General features: G+C 33.1%; 1 pseudogene; it reads left to right on the top strand.

The window, feature by feature from the left end:
- The first annotated feature begins 18,167 nt into the window (after window positions 1-18,167).
- On the top strand, window positions 18,168-21,950 carry LOC149179471 (LRR receptor-like serine/threonine-protein kinase FEI 2; annotated as a pseudogene).
- The last annotated feature ends 890 nt before the right edge of the window (window positions 21,951-22,840 follow it).

The following is a 22,840-nucleotide window of genomic DNA, read 5'->3' on the forward strand; positions in this document are numbered from 1 at the left end:
ATATTAATCTTGACTTGGTGGATAAGTGTGGTTTGAGAAAATAAGTGCATGCAAAATCTTGGTTGGTGCAGTTGGGTAAAGGTACGAAGAAGCGAGTTCATCATTGGGTAAGAGCTTGTGCATTTGAGTTAAATGGTATGCCTACAATAGAACACTTGAATGTATTGTCATTGGGATCATACAATATGATTCTGGGTATGGATTTGCTATACCTTCACAGAACCAAAGTGGATTGCTTCAACAAGGCCATTGAGTGTGTAGATGATAGTGGAGAAAAGAGGACCTTGTGGGGGAAGAAGAATCCTACATCAATGAGCATGGTTACCACTATGCAGGCTAAGCATAGTTGTATAAATTTTTGTGTGATTTTTGTAGTACACATTTCTAGTGACAAGGGTAAGGAGATTGAATATGTCAATGTGTTGAGCAGGTACCTAGTTTTGCAGTGGTTTCAAGGTCTATTTCTTGAGGACATTACATAGTTGCCATCTCATAGGGAGGTAGACCTTTCTATTGAGTTTGTGCCAGGGGAAGCTCCAACATCAAAATCACCTTACAGGATGAGCGCACCTGAGTTGGTTGAGTTAAAGTTGCAGCTGAAGGAAATTTTGGACAAGGGGTACATTAGGCCAAGTGTATCACCTTGGGGCGCACCGGTATTGTTTATGAAGAATAAAGATGGTACTCTCAGATTATGCATTGACTACAGGAAGTTGAACAAAGTGACCATCAAGAACATGTACTCATGGTCAAGGATCGTTGATTTTTTTGATCAGTTGAAGGGAGTAGTAGTGTTCTATAAGATCGACATGAGATCAAGATACCATCAAGTATACATCAAGGAAGAGGACATCTTCAAGACTGCATTTAAGACCAGGTATGGGCATTATGAGTTTGTTGTTGTTCCATTCGGTTTGACTAATGCTCCAGCTACATTAATGTGTTTGGTGGATAGTGTGTTGCGTCCTTATTTGGACAATTTTGTTATTGTATTGATTGATGACATACATGTATATTCTAAGAATGGGGAAGAACATGTTGAACATTTAGCACTAGTGTTGAGATTGCTAAGAGAGCATCAATTATATGCAAGTGCAACTTGTTTTAGACTGAGGCACATTATTTGGGGCATGTTGTCACCAAGGATGGCATGGCAGTGGATGCATAAAAGATAAGGGCCATCATGGAGTGCATAAAAGATAAGGGCCATCATGGAGTGGACATATCCTAAGAATGTGGATGAGGTGAGATCATTTATGGGATTTGCAAGTTACTACAGGAGGGTCATCAAGAACTTCTTATGCATTGCATATCCCATCACATCATTGCAGTGTAAAGGTAAGAAGTTCGAATGGACAGAATAATATGAGGTTAGTTTTGAGCAACTTAAGTAGTTGTTGACACATACACTAGTACTAAATATTATGGATCCAGACAAGGAGTTTGTAGTGTGTACATATTCTTGCAAGGGAGGACTTGGAGGAGTTCTCATTCAATAAGTACATGTAGTGTGCTATGAGTCACAAAAAATGAATGAGCACGAGCAAAACTATCCAACGCATGATCTTGAGCCAGCAACAATTATACATGCATTAAATATGTGGAGGCACTATCTTCTTGGCAAGAGGTTTACATTAATGAGCAATCACAATGGGTTGAGGTATTTGTTTGATCAGTCTAATCTAAATTCCAAGCAAGCTAGATGGTTGGCTACCCTTAGTGAGTTCAACTTCGAGATCATATACATAAAAAGGAAAGAGAACCAGGTTGCAGATTCTCTTAGCAGGAATGTATAGGTAAATCATATAGCAGTTTTGAGCTCTTATGGGATAGAGTTACAGGATAGAATCTTGCAGGCAAGACAACGGGATGAAAAATACATGGAGATTATGCACATGTTACAACAGAGCATAGGTACAGGTGCAGGTACAAATATAGGTGATCGGGATGCAGACTATCGTCTCATGGCAGATCGTTTGGTGAGATTTAGAGAAAAGATCTATGTACCAAATTGCAGTGATCTCAAGAAGATTAGCTTGAGTGAGTTTCACGCCAAGCCATACTTGGGTCATCTAGGATATCAGAAGACGTTGATAGTGGTGGAGAAGTTCTACTATTGGCCGATTCTAAAGAAGGAAGTGACAGAGTTTGTGGCTAGATGTTTAGATTGTCAACAGGTCAAGGCAGAATGTAAGCATCTAGGTGGTTTACCACAACCTATAGCAATTCTAGAATGGAAATGGGATTTCATTTCCATGGACTTCATTACAGGTATTCTGAGGACAATAAAGCAACATGATTCTATTATGGTCATGGTTGACAGGTTGAGAAAGGTAGCTCACTTCATTCCAGTGAGGTAGCATAGGTGTTCATCAGAGAGATAGTGAGACTGCATGGTGTTCCAAAGAAGATTGTTTCGAATAGGGATGCAAAGTTCACTTCCAAGTTTTGGAAGGAGCTATTTGCAGGCATGGGCACAGAGTTGGCCTTCAGTACAACTTGTATCCGCAGACAGATGGAAAGACAGAGAGGTTCAATATGATCTAGGAGGATATGTTAAGGATGTATGTGATGCACCAGCAAAAGAAATGGGAGGAGTATCTTCCATTGGTTGAGTTTGCATACAACAATGGTTATCAAGATTCATTGAGGATGATTCCTTTCGAGGCATTGTATGGATGGAGTTGCAACACTCCCATCAGTTGGAGTGACCCAGTGAATAAGGTACTTATTTGACCGGACATGTTGGTAGACATGGTGCAGGAAATGCACATTTTAAAGAAGAATCTAAAGGAAACATAGGATAGACAGAAGATTTATGTGGATCAGTACAGGGTGTTCAATGATTTTCAGGTTGGGGATCATGTGTATTTGCTCATCAAGCCCAAGAAAAGCTACTTGAGGATTGGTTCATGTGCCATATTAGCACCATGGTATTGTGAGCCTTTTGAGATCCTTGAGAGGATTGGACCGGTGGCATACCGACTTGCACTACCTCCAACAGTGAAATTCCATGATGTTTTCCATATTTCATTGCTTAAGAAGTATATAAAGGATGTTGATCATGTTATTGATTGGTTTGTATTGCAGGTGGAGAAAGAAGGAGAGTTCTAACTGGAGCCTCAGTGCATATTGCATCAAAAATAGCTCATGCTCACGAACAGATCCATAAAGAAATTTAAAGTGCAATGGAAGCACTTTGGGCCTAAAGAAGCTACATGGGAGATGGAAAATCAGATATGGATCCTGTATCCTTCATTGTTTGTCGGTTGAGACAAACAATTTTGGTTTGATGTTAGTATATGTTTGACATATATTTTGCTAATGTTTTGGTATATGTATGTATATGTATACGGATGTAAATTCTTCCATGAGATAAGTTATAAAGATCCAATAAGCAGCATGGGTGTCATGTTATTATGGTTGTTATATGGTCATGTCATCATGATGTTTTTCTTTGAGCATGTCTTTCATTGTAAGTACTACATCGAACTAATTTATAAAGCTCCATGGGAAGTATGTTTGCTTTTCAGCAGTTTTGTTGATGTCTTGGTGTGGTTTAACACTGAGGACGGTGTTCCCTGAGGGGGAGGGTTCTGTAATAGCCCTAGTGAAATTTTCATGTAATAAAAGTTAATAAAGGCAAAATAAGACGCGGTTAAGGGACACTTATTCCAAGCTTAATGTTGGGCAAAAATATCCCAACGGGCATCACTGGATGTGTGTTTTGGCTAATTAAAATTGGAAAAGGCTAAGGTAAAGGCATTTAAAGCAAAAAAAGGCATTTTTGGCACAGTTTTTTATGAAAATAAAGGAAATTAGGAGAAAAGTAAGGTGAAAGGTCACAAGTTACATGTGAGGAGGAAATTGAAGAAAAATAATGTAAAATGAAGAAATTAGAGGCCTCATTAATAAAAAGGCTTCTGAGGGTCAGTTGGTAACCTTTTGTGAATTCAAGTTTGGAGCTCTCTCATTATTCTCTCTCTCTCTCACTCTTGGTCACTTAGACTTTTCTTGGAGCACTCTAGCTTGGATCAAGGAAGGAAAAGCAAGCAAAGGGAAAGCAAGGAAAGGAAGGATCAAGGAAGAAGAGCAAGATCAAGCAACTTCAACAAGAATACTTGCAAGTAACCTTTGCATGTGTGATTTCCTAGCTGGTTTTGACATGCATGGCTTTGAATTTTGGTGTATGGTTCTCTTGTTGTCGGTGGCATGCTTTTGTCGAGTTATAACAATGGTTTTCAAACTAGCCTTTCCTTTTCCGGATGCCATGGTGTTGCGATCTTTATTTTTGTTTTTGAGCTTTGGTTTACCGGATGGATTTCAAAATTCGGGGCGGAGGTGGTCTCGAGGTTCATTCCAAAAGGCCTAAGAATCCCTTGACCGATTTTGGTGGGATACATAGTAAAGCCTAAGGGAGGAGTCTCGATTTAGGGCTTAGTGATCCAAGTTTGGATTGTGGTAAAGCCTGAGAGATTGGTCTCAGTTTAGGGCCTAGTCATCCAGGATTGGATTGTGGTAAAGCCTAAGAGACAAGGAGACAAAAAATTCATCAAGAACAGTGATGGATTATGGATGGCATTCCAAGTTCGGTTCGGTTGTGATCGGAGCAATGGTTTTGGTGTGATCACGGTTTGGTGAGGGTGGAGTGGTCGAGCGGTACATGGAAGTCCCGAACTTGGTCAGATTTTCCTATGATTAACGAAAGCTAAGTTCTCTTACTTTTTCACTGGTCTATATGTGGATTTAATGGTTGTCATATCTCTGATATTTATATGGTTTTATGTTGGTTATAAGCATGGTTAAATGACTGGTTCATGTCATGGTTATTTCATGTATTTACTTGTAATTTTTAAATGGATGGATGCAAGACTAAATTGATGATATAATAGTTCAATGGAGAAAGAGGTGATTCTTATGGTTATGTTTCATAAGTTATTTCAATCATTTATGCTCTACCTTATACCCTAGACCTGTAAGTTGCATTGATGGAAAGTGTTTGACAGAATGTCAGTCCCAGTTGGGGATGCTTAGGCCTAGCCCTAAGGTTGATTTTGATTTATTAGCATTTTTATCATGTCTTTGATGGATTCTAAAGGTTGTATCAAGTTATGGATAGATGCCAAGATTTTGGGCTAGAAAAGTGGCTCAAATCTTGGGGTTGCTGACACAGGTCTGCTGATAAAATTCCACAGTCGCTGGCACATAGGCCTGTGAGAGCGACTTTGGGTTTCTGGATGTTTTCATGCATATAGCATGAGAGTGAATCCGAGTTAAAAGTCTTAAATCATCAGTGGGATTCATGGATAGTATGTCTGAGTGGCTAGCATGTCTCCTGAGTGTGTTGTTGTTGATGTGGATGGGTTTGTTTGATGTGTTTCATCGGTTCCATTTCCTTAAGGTCACCAAGAAAGTTGAATCCCTTATAGTAGCCTCTCTCGTCGCATGTTTACCCTGGTTGATAGGTTTCTTGGGTGGACCTGGGAGGAGGGGTTGTTACACATCTCTTGGTCGCTTTTGAGATTTTGATGAAAGTCCTAATTATGTTCCATGTTCCTTCCAAGACTTCCTCATTCCAAAACTACCTTGGTAGTGATAAAAGCCTCACCCACATAGGAACTGCAAGAAATTCCTCCTTTTCAAGGTTGTATCTCTCTTTCATGAAGCACATGTATAGGCCATAATTGTTAAATTATGATCCATTCTCAATAATCCTAGTGTGGTCATCCTGATTTCTAAAGATGATTGTTAAAATACCATTTTCCTCCATTTGTAGATCAACCTACCCTTTTGGTTGCCCTTTATTTTGAATCCAAGTAATTAGGTCTCTTTCTATCGACCATATGCCTATGAACTTACAAACAAGGCATTGTTCTTCATGTCCTGGATGCAATTCTCCAGGATATCGAATTTGACCCTAAATTTAGGATCTTTTACTATTTTGGGAAGACATATTCCTTGATTTTGATTCTACCAGTAAGCACCCATCAAGGCCTTATCTTTTGTAGCTAGATCTAGTTTAGTGTGTTCATTATTTTTTGGTGGTGAGCAACGAGGTTCCATAGTAGTGAACCTTTGTGTTAGACAATCCCTGCTTACTACATTCTTGTAGGATGGGATTACACCCCCCGAAACCTATGCCATGGTTTTGCACTAAGATAGAGGCATATAGAAAAAGGAAATACAACTATAAGTGGGAAGAACCCTTATGAAATAAATCCCTCTCAATAATTAATTATACTTATGTCAAATCAAAATTAATATTAAAATAATAATAATATATTTAAAAACATTTAAAATTTTGTCCCAAGGGGGCAACTCAATTGGTGATTTAAGTGATGTGAAATCGTGCAAACCAAGAGATCCAAGGTTCAATCCCCTAGTCGTGACCTGATCTACAAAGAGGAGGACAGTCGTAGGCCCCAAAGTTAAATTGGTAGCATCCACAATTGACCATGTGTACAAGACTGACCTAGTTGTTGATTCCTCTCGATTACAAAAAAAACATTAAAAAAATTATCATGATTGTTTGAAATTTAAAAATTGCAATAAAATTTTAAAATGGAACAAATTTTATAATTAATTTTTAATATTAAAATTTTACTTTTACTTACATATAATATAATTGTAGAATAAATTTAGGGGTGGAAAGAGTGGAAGGGGTTATCTATCACCCTGATGAATAATTAGAGTTACAATACGCTTGGGTTCTAGGCACTAAAACTAACAACTAAGTTGAATGTCTAGCACTTTGGCAAGAATTAGAATTAGCAATAGAAACAAAGATATCCAAAATTATGGTGTTTGGATACTCAATGATGGCGATTTGGTAGGTGAGGAAAGCAACGTGATTGCATAACATCACCTTCCTCCCCATATTGTAAAGAATTACCTTACAAATCCAATATTTTGAACAAAAAGAATTATACCATGCTTATAGGCAACTAAATATAGAATCGAACGCAATGGAAAACAAAGGGACAACATTGGAACAAGGGTTATTGGAGATAGACCAAAGGTTGACAATAAACCTCCCTTTACCGTGAAATTATTGGACACATATCAAGGTCAAAGTATAAAAAATAATGGCCCCTATAACCAAATAAATGATCAAATGTTCACATTGGGATATATACCAATTGCCCCATCTCTAAACAAGTGGATGATGGCGTGAATATCGACAATCCCAAGGAAGGAATGGCATCTCCCCTTAAATCTTCAAATGAAAATCTTGACAAAAGTGTCCCATTCTCTTATACAACATCACAACTAGTGAATAGACATATCCACATGCACACACAAGTGGCTACAGGGTCCAACTATTATTAACGATAGAAATTGGTGGAATCATGTGGCAAATGCATCAACCTTGTTAAACCATTCAATTCACTTTAGAAGAGCTTTAATTCTTCATTTCCTCTATATTGTTCTTCATTTTTGACAATATTTTTCAAAATATCACTGGGATTTCATTATGGATTATGTAGCTCTGTAATTAAATGTCTTAGGATGGAAAAAAGGGGCGGGGTGGATTTATATGGTTTAGTGTCACTCTTAATAGTGCTTCATGAGAGGACCTCTTATGGTGGACTCAGGAACTCCATCTCATGGGCATGAGCAAACCAAGATCAACCATTTCCTGAAACGTTTGTTGGAGGCTACAGAATTTTTAATTAATGTTATGCAACAACAAAGTGCTTCATAGGAAACAGAAAGGCATACATATCAATTATTAATGGAAAAGAGGTATGAATTGATGTAAATCAAGATGGAGAAATTTCAAGTTGAGATTCAAATAGGGATGGCTGCAATGGATAATAAACTGATAAAAGTAGAAGAAAAACCCAACAATAGAGCATAGGAAACCCTGGAGGAGTCTGAGACCAATGAGGGACCAACAAAGAAAAAGGCTAGAAGAGTTAGGGGATAGGACCAACAATTCAAGGACAATGACAATGAGTTGTAAGGATAATTCGATGAGGCAGGATCACCATCTACCAGATAAATCACCACACCTTGATAGTTTGTTATGTTTTGTAGATATAAGTTGTTATTAGGAGTTTTTTGTAAAGATTATGATACCCATCTATTTAGATTAGTCGACAAAAAATGCCATAAGCATATAATATCTATATCATGGACTACTGGATTCCGTATAATAATGGATCATGAAGAACTATGTAAGGGTTCTTGCCTAGAAACCATACTTTCATTCGCCGATAGGCATATATATATGAACTTTAGATGGAAGGAAGTTTGTTGACTTTTTTTTAATTGAGGGCCTAGATTGATTCTTAAGGGAATATGCTCAACATATGCTTCTTCTTAATGTTTATCAATGGCTCTAGTGTATTAGAGATAACTCTAGTGTATTAGATAACATGTTAGGTTGCATTGATTTTTGTTAAATTTAAAAAATTAGATTCATGCCACGTGGCTCCCCACCCACTAATTTCCTAGGGATTTGAGATTATTCCAATTCTAATAAGTTCCTCCATGTTGAGATTATTCCAATTCTAATAAGTTCCTCAATATTATTTATAACATTCATTTATATATAAGAAAATTTTATTTAGCAAAATGGTCCATTACTTTTAATAAATTAAAAAAATTATATTCGTGCCACGTGGCTCTCCACCCACCAATTTCCTAGGGATTTGAGATTATTTTAATTTTAATAAGTTCCTCCATGTTGAGATCATTCCAATTCTAATAAGTTTCTCATTATTATTTATAACATTCATTTAAATGTAAGTAAATTTTATTTAGAAAAATGGTCCATTAGTTTTAATCAATTTAAAAACTTATATGCGTGCCACATGGCTCCCCACCCACCAATTTCCTAGGGATTTAAGATTATTCCAATTCTAATAAGTTCCTCCATGTTGAGATTATTCCAATTCTAAGAAGTTCCTCATTATTATTTATAACATTCATTTATATATAAGAAAATATATAACAATGTATTTTCATACGTCTTCACTACAGTGCAAATAAATTCCATCCATTCTTGTGTTAAGATGTCCCACATGTTCGAAGATCATATTGTCTACTCCAATATTTTGCTCACGCTAGAAGAATGTGGGCTACAAGTTGTGAATGTTACATCTTCTTCGATTAATAACAAAGTTTTCCATACCATATATAACAAGGTATTTTCCTATAATTGTGGCGACAACTTACTTCCCTGCCTTCTTTACCAGTATCTAAACATACATATATTTGTACGTTGCCACAGGTTTCAGATAATGGAAAATTTAACGTGGGAAACCTCTATGAGAAGTTTGGGCATTTGATATTAGATCACGAGGTCAACTTACAGGCCCTTGAATCTCCAAAGGAATATGTGTCGCCACACAAATGAGGAGTACAAGGTTTGACCAGCTTATGCCATGAATCTCCACGAGATCAATTATGCATCTACTATAACTTTAGTAACTGAGTGTGGTTTAGATGTTAATTATTTGGAGTTCTCTATGGAAGATTGCTTTACTTTTCAACTACAGATGTATAAAAGTAGCTCAACAATGAATTTGGTATGTCCTAGGTTTTCAATGTAGGATTAGTGTCGAATTAGGTAAAGTAGCATGAATGAATTTGTGCTCTAAAATTAATTAGAAATCATTCAATAAACAAAATTTTCAAATTGAAAGTTGCTCTTATTAGTTTTTTATTTAAAGAGTAGTATTGATCTATTTTAATCAAAAAAATATAAGAGGTGTTTAGAGTGATAATTTATTCTTGTGTAATTTTTTTAAATGCGAAATTTGAAAAAAAATGTTTGCATCTTAAAGATAAAACTGACAAGAAAATATAGCTCAAACATAAAATAATGACATTACTTGAAATACTTAAAAAAAATTTAACCATGAAAAAGTATTTCTTTTCATTGTACATATTAGTTGACATTGAAATATTTTACTTAATATGGCATTAAAATATTTTACTTATGAAGTACATTGTTTATATTAATAAGTTCCTCCATGATTAATAAATTTTGAAATTTTGAAATTATGGTTGATGTTTTGAAAGCCATAGTCTAACTAGCCGGAGGAATTGCCCGGAAAGTTATGGAAATTCCAGTCATATTTAGAGAAAATCCGACAAAGATTTTTGTAAATCTAAGTTATAGTTGTTAAACTTCAAAATTTTAGGTGTCTTAGACGTTTTTGATGGTGTTGAATCCATTTCCACCATCAAAAACACGATTCAAACACTGCCTCTACACGATTTTTTGAAATTTTTTTGCCCGGAATCTAACCACTTTTAGTCATCCGGGCAATTCCTCCGCCTCTGTATACGACTCCATTTTGAAATGTATTTTTGTTTTTTAAATTTAAAATGCATTATATTTTAAATTGATTATAAGTAAAATAGATGAAGTAAAGATTGGTCTTTTTTTGAATTAATTATCAATTTTTGAAATATATCATACATTAAAAATTTGTAAATTTATAGATTTAAAATTCCATTAATAATGTTTCATGTGTTCTATTTTTTTAAAATTTAATATATTCAAATGAGATTATAGTAAATGAATTTATGAATTTGCAAATGCTTATTTCGTGTAATTTTATTTTATATGAATTTATTTTTGAAAAAATCATTATCTATTATTCATTTGTTTTTAATATTTTGCACTATATTTTGATTTTTTTCATTAAAAAAACTATAAAATAATAATTTATAGGGTTTATTAATCTAAAGTGTCATATTCCTAGGGTATAATATTATTCATAGGGTTTATAATATTAATTATTAGGTTTAATATAAATACATTGAGTTTATAATCATGGTCAACCATGCTCCGACGTCACATTGCGATAAATATTTTCTCAATATGAAAATCAACCAATATCACATTGTCACAAAGGTTGTCTCAACCATGGTCAACCATGGTCACATTGTGACAAAGATTGTCTCTTGGTCCAATGTCACATTGTCACAACCATGGTCATCCATGGTCAACCATGGTCCAACATCGCATTGTGACACAGATTGTCTCAATATGGAGATCAACCATGGTCAATGATGGTCAACCATTGTCTAATGTCGCATTGCGACAAACGTTGTCTCAATATGAAAATCAATCATGGTCAACCATATTCCAATATCACATTGTGACAAATATTTATCTTGGGGTTTATAATATTTATCTTAGGGTATATATTCCTTGGGTTTAATATTATTCCATTGAGTTTATAATCCCCTAGGTTTATTATTCCTTTGGGTTCATAATATTTATCTTAGGATTTATATACCTTGGGTTTATAATATTAATCCCTTGGGTTTAATATTATTCCCTTGGATTTATATTATCAATTTGTTGGGTTTTTAATCCCTTGGGTTTAATATTATTCCCTTGGATTTATATTATCAATTTGTTGGGTTTTTAATCCCTTGGGATTAATATTATTCTCTTGGGTTTATAATACCTTTGGGTTCAATCATGGTCAACCATGGTCACATTGTGACAAAGACTATCTCTTGGTCCAATGTCACATTGTCACAACCATGGTCATCCATGGTCAATCGTGGTCTGACGTCACATTGTAACAAAGATTATCTCAATATGGAGATCAACCACGATCAACGATGGTTAGCTATTGTCCAATGTCACATTGTGACAAACATTGTCTCAATATGAAAATCAATCATGGTCAACCATATTCCAACATCACATTGTGACAAATATTTATCTTAGGGTTTATATTTCTTGGGTTATTTATCCCTTAGGTTTAATATTATTCCCTTGGGTTTATTATTCCCTTCGGTTTATAATATTTATCTTAGGGTGTATATACCTTGGGTTTATAATATTAATCGCTTGGGTTTAATATTATTCTGTTGGGTTTATATTATCGATTCATTGGGTTTTTAATTCCTTGGGTTTTTAGTATTAATACCTTGGGTTTATAATATTAGTCCCTTTATGCTTTATATACCTTGCATTTATAATATTAATCCCTTGGGTTTATAATACCTTTGGGTTTTAGAATTACTCCCTTGGGTTTATTATTCCCTTTGGTTTATAATATCAATCCCCTGGATTTATTTGACTCATATTCCTAGGGCATAATATTATTCATAGGGTTTATAATATTAATCCTACATTTTAATACAAATCATTTGGGTTTACAAGCATGGTCATCCATGGTCAACGATGTTCCAATGTCATAATGTGCCAAAGATTGTCTCAATACGAAAATCAACCATGGTCAACTATGGTCCAACATCACATTGTGACAAAAATCGTCTCAGTATGAAAATCAATGATGGTAAATCATGGTCAACTATGTTTATTTTAGGGTTTATAATATTTATCTTGGGATTTTTATACCTTCAGTTTATAATATTTATCCCTTGGGTTTAACATTATTCCCTTATAATGAGCCATTGTAGATATTGGAGATGGAGAGAGGCAGGGTCAAACATTTACAACTATATCAACAGTGAAATCAATAGATGGTTTGCAGATTTCATCGTCTTTTCCTTTTCAACATTATGCAAAAATGAAAGACAATGCGAGAAGGGATTGGTTGGAAAGCGTGAATGGTCGTGATCATTAGCTTGCTTATTTGAATTGGAGCAACTTTTGTTATCAGTCTCGAAGTATTTTGGAAGAGGCTAGCGTTTAATAATTGTGTTCTAGTGGAGTGCTTAAAGTTGAATTTCATATCAACCACATTTAAATTGTTGTTTGATTTTTATTAAATATTTATTTCATAATTACTTCATTATTATCTTTATTTATTTATTATTATTATTATTATTATTTAATATAATAGTAATAATATAATATTAATTATTATTAATATGGTTCTTATGTTTTATATTAATATTACTGATAATAACATTAATTCTTAATATTATTGATAATTGATATATGTGCTTTATATGCGCCTAACGACGTTTATTAACCACATTTATTAATGTGATTGTGCTAGTTATAATATTAAAATTTTTACTTGTTTTTTTAAAAGTCACAATAACATTGCATTCATTAATGATGGGAAATTTTAAGGGTTGAAATTAAGATTTTGGTAAATTTTCTATGCTTTACCTAAAACAAATTTATCATTTTGTATTTTTTTAAATAATATATTCTATAAATAAATTTATTTACATTTTTTTTTTGTAAGCTTCATAGGACCTCTTCTTTCATTCATAAGCAAGGCAAGTTACAATCATAAAAAGTAGTTCGGTGTCCTCAACTTGCCCATTGGGAAACCAGATATGTTGGCCACCGAAACACATTATAAGCCATCCAAAATCTCATAAGTTTAAGTCTATCAAACTTGGCCGTATAGACCTAGGTGTCTAAGTACCAAGGTTCATCCACAACAAAATAACTAAAATAATACCTACTATTCGGCATTTACATCATATATATATACATAAAAAAAAGTCCTCAAACATCCTAAACATTATTCATATTCAGAGGACTCTACTGGAGTAGGGTCCTTAGCACTAGAACCAGGTAACTCTGATTGAAAGAGACACAAGAGTTGCTTCTCAATACGACCCATGTGAATATTCTGTTGCTAGATCTAGAATTGGATCAGTTGCAATTCTTTCTGGATATCCTGGAGGCCAGGGTCTAACTTAGTTGTGTTGGTTAACACGGTCATAATGGATTTAGACATCAAATTATTCATGAGCCAATACAAAAGAATTGCCTGCTTGTACTGGGTGGTATGGCCACAGGTATGCCCTGGATCCGGAGCTAAGAGACACCAGTCTGTCACCTGCATTTCAGTCTCTGCTTGTTGGTTAAGCTCTGACTCCCAAGACGCAATCATCTGACGCACATGGGCTGGAGTACCAATTGTATAAGCTTTCATTGCTTCCCTATGACCTGTACATCCGACCTTTTGCCCCTTTTTTTCGGAGGCATGGCAGAGGGGGAGCCTCTTCCACCTTTCATTTCTTTCTTCCTTTTCTTACCCTGGTTTCCATTTCTTGATGAGCAGGCACCAGGGGTCGAATGCACCATCTTGCCTATTATAAAATTAACTAAACATTGGACAAACCCACAGTAAGGAGATAACGAGGGTCGGTTCCAAAAGGTCGACCCACAGCCACAAAACACACTATGATCACTCAAACCCACATACCAGCGCCATAAACCAGAGGGTGGTAAGCCCGTCCAAGACCCGACGACACCAACCCGAGCAGGCCGACATTCTAACCTCCGAGCACCAAAGACCTCCAATGCGACCACCTCCTTCAACCGGGGCAATTGCATTAAACAAGTTTCATTCCTCCACCACTTGGTGATTTACCTCTATAGCACCCTCTACCACATTAAACGTCATACTCCCAACCGTCGTCCATCACCAACTACCACACACGCTTGAGACAAGAGGTGACCACCCATCTTATCACTCATGTCGTAAATCTCGAAAAAGATATTGTAATAATTCACACCTGGATCAAAAGATAAATTTATTTACTTTAAAAACCACTAATTTTTTATAAAATCTTTTAAAAACTTAATATATTTTAAAATATAATATTCATTTTAAAAATTATTAATACACTTTCTTAAACTTTTTCTCAGTTAATAAGCATCACATAATATTTTTTCCAAAAACTATTAAATAAATGAAATAGAATTAAAATTAAAATGTATAAAAATTTTACAAAATATTTTAATAAATAAAATAAAATCAAAATAAAAAAACTATTAAATTAATAAAATATAATTAAAGTTAAAATAACAATAAATATAATAATTTTACAAAATATTTTAATAAATAAAATCAAATCAAAATAACCAAAAAAAAATTACAATATTACCAGAAATATATGAAAACAATTATATTAAACACATACGTACGTACTTGTATATTATATTTATATATTCATACATCTATACGTTTAAGGATAATTAGATGAGTAAAAACAAATTCTAAATCATCTTAGAATTTGATTCATAAAAATATTATTAATATAATTTTATAAAGTAAGCATTATTAACAAAATAAATATTATTATTAAATTAAAATAATATTGACAAAAATATTATTAAATTAGAAACATTATATGTATTCACTAAACTCATATATTTATCATACTAATATTACTTCTTTAATATTTTTATTAAAAAAAATCAATATACAAAATGCTATAATTGTGTATATGATACTATACCATTTGATTTAAATGGTTTTTATGTAGATAATTACTGTAGCATGTCTATTATATCTAAATAAACATGTATTGCAATGCAATCAATCAATTTCAAAAACTTATTTTTTTATAAAAATATTTATTTAATTTTTTTAATATAATTGGATTATATATATATTATTTCTTTCCTAGATAGATAATTTTAAAAATAATAGTATGGTAAGTAAGATGGTAAATTATAATTATGATAATATTTGGTTTTTTAATATGGAATTAAGGTTAGATTTTATGTATTTTAGATAATTTTAAAAATAATAATATGGTAAATAAGATGGTAAATTATAATCATGATAATATTTAATTTTTTATATGAAATTAAGGCTAGATGTTATTAGTCTAGATTCATCTTAATTCTCGATCTACTAAGGGTCTAGAGGAATCAAATCTCTTGAGATGCAAACATCTTTTAGAGTGAAGAGATTTGATTCCTCTCAGTGCTTGTTAGATCTGAAATTAAAGTAGATCTAGATTGGTACAATAGATATGTTGTTGACATTGAAATATATATATATATAGAGAGAGAGAGAGAGAGTTGACATTGAAATATATATATATATATATAGAGAGAGAGAGAGAGAGAGAGTTGACATTGAAATATATATATATATATATAGAGAGAGAGAGAGAGAGAGTTGACATTGAAATATTTTATTTATAGCCCGTGGCAACAGCTCACGGACACATAGAAGTCATGAATAAGCTCCGGACTGCTCAGGCTCAGCTCAGGGATGCAATAAGTCAGGCCGCTTCAAGACTATGGAAGCAACGCCGAGAGATCAACAGGACGAGGAAAATGACATGGAAGCATACAGGTGTCTGATAGTGGAAGAATATCCTCCTACTACTGACACCTAGCTGGCCAAAGTTTTTTTTTTGTTTTGGGTTCCCGGCTCCCATCCTTAGGGGTCTATTCTGTTGTTTCTTTTATGAAATTGTTGTTAATTTTGATGTTTGTTCGACAAACTATACTACTCTAGCATTACAAGCTGTTACCCCTGCGTGGGCAGCAAACACTTCTAGTTTTGGACTGGTTTCCGGGTGCGAGAAGTCACTTTCATTTATTGGTTGTTAAACATGGCATAATCTAAGGCTTGCTTTGTAGAGGTCGGTGCCTCCTTGTACCATTTTTGTTACATTAATAGAATTAGTCTTATTTAAATAAATAAATAAATAAATAAATAAAATATATATATATATATATATATAATTCACATTCTAGACATTACATTTAATTATTTTCATTATTAATATTTTCTAAATATTACATATCAAATTCATATTAAGCATCGAAAGAATTACAAATATCTCTCATACATTGAATTAGAAAGTAGATATTAATGGAATAAGAATTATCTCCATATTTCCCTCTCTATATATGTTTCATGTTAAAAAAAAAACAACTCAAAGAAAGTATTGAAATCTTATATATTTTTTTCTATATAAAATTATGTTATTCAATATGGACATTTAAATATTTTACTAAATACCTTTTTGTTATTAATATATTTTGGTTTTAAATATCATATGTTGTTGTTGTTATTATTATTATTATTATTAAACTAAAAGTAGAATGAATTACACATTATGTAATAGCAATACTACTATTTCTTGTTATCTCCATATTAAATACTGAAGAATTTACATTTAAATTAATTTTTTTACTAATAAGTAGTGAAGAAATTATATTTCTTCTTTATACTAAAAAGTAATTTTAGTGAAGAAATTATATTTCTTCTTTATACTAAAAAGTAATTTTTTTTACTTTCGGTTACTTCATATTTCTATATAAAATTATGTAAAGTTAAGGTGCAAATTGAAGTATTTTAAATTATGGTTGACATTAATTTATTTTGTTATTACTATTTTTATTTATTTTATTTAAATTATTATTTTTATATTTTTAAATGTAACTTTCCGTGACAAGATCTTTGCACTGTGGAGGGCCTCCGAGCTCTCAAAAATAGCTCGCTCTACTAAAGATATCTTCAACCATAACAATAAAATAAATTGGCTTTATTATGAATATTATCTACATTGAAACTAACTTTTATGGTTGTTGGAGGAAGACCTAAAAATGCTTCTCTTCTTTAGATATAAGGAAATAGGTTAATAACCCAAAACATACAGACATAAAAAAATTAAAAGAAAGGAAATTGACTTTCTTATGGATACTATCTAGGTTGAAACCACATTTTATAGTCTTTAGAGTAAAGACTAAAATTACTTCTATTAGTTAAGAATTTATCCTTTTTAACTTATCTTTTTAAATGTAAAGAAATAAGTAACAAATCTAACAAAAGTAAAAAAATAATTATTTATAAATAATCAATAAATTATTTCAAATAACATAATTTTCCTTAAATAATAATTATAATAACTCACTTTTAATGATAATATCTAATAATATATTTTTACATATATATTAACAAATAAATATTATACTTTTACCTTTACAAATAAATTTTATACTTTTACCTTTACAAAACATTAAAAGAAAAATAATTTACGGGAAAAAAATAAATTTTACATTTTATCCGAATACAACAAATCTCAACTAAAATGAATTTTAAATTTATTTGTAACTCTAATAGATTTTCTAGGATAGTATCAAATTCATTATTGTTTATTATTAAGAGGATAGTATCAAATTCATTATTGTTTATTATTAAGAAATATGGGTATGGGCAACATCAAATTCATTATTGTTTGATTATTTAATGGAAAGTAGTTATTACATTATTAAGTAACATGGGTATGGATCTTGTAACTCATATCACAATGTAATTGGATGGATATTGTAGCTGATATAACAATGTAATTTGATTACAATGGCAATATTCATATCATAATTTTTAGATATTAACATAGTGATTTCTTATTCAAAACTATTACATTTTATTTTGGAAAGGATGAAAAACCATCCACCAACCAGTCAGGTGCCAATCAGTGCACAATGGGTAAATAACATGACCATGGGGAATGGGTGGTTCCCCAATGAAGCCCAACACTCCATGCCGGAATCGCAATACTGTCCAGGCATTACAGAGAAAGTTGTGGAGTATCTATACACAAAGATCCAACATAATCATCTAGGGAAAGGCACCGTGATTAACAAGGTCGTGAGGTAGTGGGTGCAGAAAGTGGAGGGGTGGCACAGTGATGACGCAGAGCACATAATCAGGAAGAACCAGGTCGGCCTTGGTACTATCAAGTGGAACCTCTTTTCCCAAAGGGCGAGTACAACCGTGGCACTTACGTTCAGAACATCAAATCTATTTTGACAGACAGTCAAAAGGTATGTCACTGCCATGATTACAAGCATCCTTATGTGTTAGGCCATTTTTGGCAAACCCTTAAATTAGATTAATTTTAAAATTGATTCATAAATCTGTGTTAAAGATTTTTTCCAATTTTATAACTAACCTTGCATAGAAATTACTGTGATTGGATCCTTTTTAAGTATCTACTGATATCCTTTCAAGTAATTCCTATTTTGATTTATAATATATATTTTGTAAGCTGTTTAATATCCTTTCAAGTAATTCCTATTTTGATTTATAATATATATTTTGTAAACTGTTTAAACATATTCTGATTTATCAACAAGTAGGAAAATAATATTCTTGTTAAATTCAAATAATTTTCCATATGAATTTTTGAAACATGTTTATTGTTGTAAAATCTAAGACGATAACTTCTTGGACGTGATTTTTAGGTTCCTGGGAAACTTGGCTTTATGTGGTCAACGATTGGACACACTTTGCAAGAATTCATTGGGATTCCCTGCTATAATATCCAACTCAAATTGTGATGTAGATCCAAGGAATATATCCAAGACTTCAGATTGGTGTCTTATATGCTCATTTGCCCTTTCCCTAGCAAGAGTTTTGAACTTGAATTTACCCTTGTGCCACTGTTGTTGCGTAATGTCTTGGACAATTTGGAACTCATCTTGATATATTTTGACTCTGATTTATTGAATTCTTTGGATGTTATCAGCATCAACTAAGCCATCAGAGCTAGTTTCAAACAGAATCCTCATCGGAGCAATGATGACAATGGGCATGGCTCTTGCTGTCCTATTCTTCTTATGATACTTTTTTTGTACAAGAATGATGGGGTCAAGCAATCTTACACCAAAATGGAGCAGCAGCTCCTGCAGCAAACAAATATCCAGCAAGTATATTTGCTAATCTTTTTCAACTTATCAGGTGGAAATTGATAAAAATCTCTCTCAAATGTGTTATATCACAGATGCTAAGCTGGTCATGTTCCATGGAGATCAGCCACATACATCTCAAGATATAATAAAGAGAATTGAAACACTTGATGATATTGATATCATTTGGTTTGGAGGCTTTGGTACCGTGTAGAAATTGGTGATGGATGACAATAGTGCATTTGCAGTGAAGAAAATTATGAACAATGGGGTAAAGATCAGATTGCCTCTTTGAAAGAGAGCTTGAGATTTTGGAAAACATCAAACATAGAAACCTTGTGAATTTGTGAGGTTATTGCAATTGTCCATCGGCCAAACTTCTTATCTATGACTACTTGCCTCTGGGAAGCTTGGACGAGTTACTACATGGTTAGTATATTGGCAATGTGAAATTTGTGAAATTCAATGAAATCTTTCGAGATGACTTTAGTTCTGATTTTAAGGTAGATTATAATATTTTCAATATTGTCTAGCATCTAGAATTTTGGTGTTTGGAATCAACAAAATCAACTCTGGAATGGAGTACTCGATTGAAAATAACATTTAGAGCAGATTGAAATCTTGCTTATCTGCACTAAGATTTCTATCCTCGCATTGTACATCGTGATGTAAAGCCCAGCAATATATTGCTGGTTGAGAATTTGGAGTCACATGTATCAGACTTCGGTCTTCCAAATTCTTGGAAGACGATGAGACACATGTGGCCACCATTATAGCTGGCACATTTGGCTGCTTGGCACCAAGTACCGATTTCCTTTAGTTCTACCCCTTTTTAGGATTTAGAGATTCTGTATCACCAAAGGTAGTCATATATTTTTATCCAATGACAGTCAATTGAGAGAGTATCTGCAAAGTGGGTGAGCAAAAGAGGAATCTGATGTATACAACTTTGGAGTTGTTCTGTTAGAGTTGCTTAGTGGCAAATGGCCAACATGCCAATAATTTGTAATCAAAGGTTTGAATGTTGTTGGATGGGTAATTTATGTTGTATTTTATCATTTTATAATTAAAATGATAATTTAATTTTGAAGTCATAGATATCATGATAATTTAATTTTAAAGTCATAGTAATCTAAGAACTTGTGATTTAAAATTGTAGAAATTTTGAATAATTAAACACTTATTCACAGAGATTATCCCGATTATACACTATTGCGGAATACATGCATAATACATAACCTCCTCTACGTTGATCATCAATTTCGCAGCATTAAAAACAATGAAACATCAATCGCATGCGCACATTAACACAGTATGTAACCCAGGGAAAGCATACAGCTGAAAACCCCACACTATCTGTATAATATAATGATTGAGAACATGTAACAATACATAGTACAATAATCCTCACAAGTACTCAGTACTATCTCCACCTGTTACACACAAAACTAGCTCAAATCTGAATCAATCACAGGTTCAAATCTCCTCCACTGCTTTGCCTGCCTCCACTACGCAATCTTGCAAGAGAATAATGATGAATGGTTGAACCAAACTCGTATTTCCTTGGCTAAACCACACAATCCTCATTGGCAATACTCAATCTATGCATGTGCACAATCTCATCCACAACTATAGTCACAACTGATAGCAATCTCAACCTCTAACACCTGTCTCCACTGAACTGTCCATGCACTGAGTTAACTGATGTATTTTTAATTGCTTTATGAATTAATAATTAGTGAATTAATTAATAATTAATTCACATCACTCATCACTAGTGTATTCGCAGTTAAACTAAATACAACTAGTTCAACCAAGTCAAACTAAACACAACTCCATCAACTCCTCAATCAACTCCACCAAACTCAACCACTTGAGTTCTAACTGAAGTCCATCATGCAATAGCTCAACTGACCCATAAGAAAAGGGTATTTCCTTCTGACACTTGCATGTGCCACATCTGTAGCTCGAACTGAAGTTCTCCAAGAGGATAAGATAATGTTTATAGTCCAAATATTATTATGAGCTAATAATATTCGACTGTTCTATTTTTAGCTTGGCAATCTAAAAATAGATACCGCCCATATGTCTAAAAATAGAAGTCCATCTATTTTTACCAACATGACCAATCATCCACAAATAGCATCCTGCAACTCATAGACCATGATCCATATGTCTAAAAATAGACTTTGCGCCAAAAATAGCCTGCGGGCCCACTTAGTGAAGGAGACTCCTTTCCACTAAGCTCCATCATCTTGTTGCATTTTCAACAAAAATGCCCAAAGTTTTTACTACTAGCTTCACCATCATGATTAGACAACTGCATTTCTAATTGAGTATAGAATGGAATACACACTATGACATTGATATCCCCATTCCAAATGCAGGTGAACACACTATTTGAGGAAAAATACGCTGGAAGAAATTGTTGATACATGTTGTGATTGTGGTTGTACAAGCAGTTTTACAGATCATTGTGCGGTGCATAACTTCCAATCCTAAAGAACATCCAACAAAAAACCAAGTAGTTCAGATCCTAGAAGAAGATACAGTGTCTCCATACCTTAATGACTTTTATGTATCTAATTCAAAGTGACCAGATAAATTCAATCTCAGGCCTTCCATACCCATTTTGGTAACTATTTTTTTCTCTTCTTTTGACAATCAAGAATATGTCTTTGAGTTTTGGCAAGTAATGAAAAGGAGAGGATTTTATTTTTTGTTGCTTTAAGTTTCCAAAGATTCTCAATATTCATTTAGTTCATTTCTTAACAAACCTAGATGTTCTTTTATACTTGTAAAGAGACCATGTGGGTTTTGATCATCTTATATTTAATTAAAAATTTTCAAAGTTTCATGGTCTTCTATACTTAATTGGTCTTTTACAGTGATTAGCTTTAGATCATTAGCATTTCATATCTGCTCTCTTGAACATAAAATGAACCATTGGTGTCATTTTTTTTTTTCACCTTAGCAAATCCAATAGTTTAGATTGTATAAGTTTTCCAATATTACGTCATTAATTTTTTGTACAGTTATTGTCCCTACAAAATTCCTTTTCTGTTGTATTGTTCTAATTAATTATCCAAAGCCTCTTTGGCAAAAGGAAGAATGCAATCAATTCAGTTATTGACAAGTTGAGGACATGTTTTTTTGTCTTTGGTGCATCCAAACTCATCATAGGAACAAAAAATTATGTTGTTTATGCAATGTTTTAGACACTATTTACATAAATTGAAATACCAATTGTGAGCAAGTACCACCTTAAACCAATGCTCAAAACTTGATCCATTTGATAGCATGCCATATTTCTTAGTAAATTTGAGATAATTTAGATTTTTACTTTTTGTTGCTCAAAATTTCTGAGGATTCTATTTTTTCTTCATAAACCCATAATTTTCTTTTCCACTTGCCAAAAGACCATCTAGGTTTTCCTCGTTTCATATTTAATTACAAATACTTAGAGTCTCATGCTCTTATACCTAA

This window comes from Pinus tabuliformis, chromosome 4_1, assembly GCF_031772625.1.
Source record: "Pinus tabuliformis cultivar Carrire ecotype Pingquan chromosome 4_1, CPIR1, whole genome shotgun sequence".
Lineage (NCBI taxonomy): Eukaryota > Viridiplantae > Streptophyta > Pinopsida > Pinales > Pinaceae > Pinus > Pinus tabuliformis.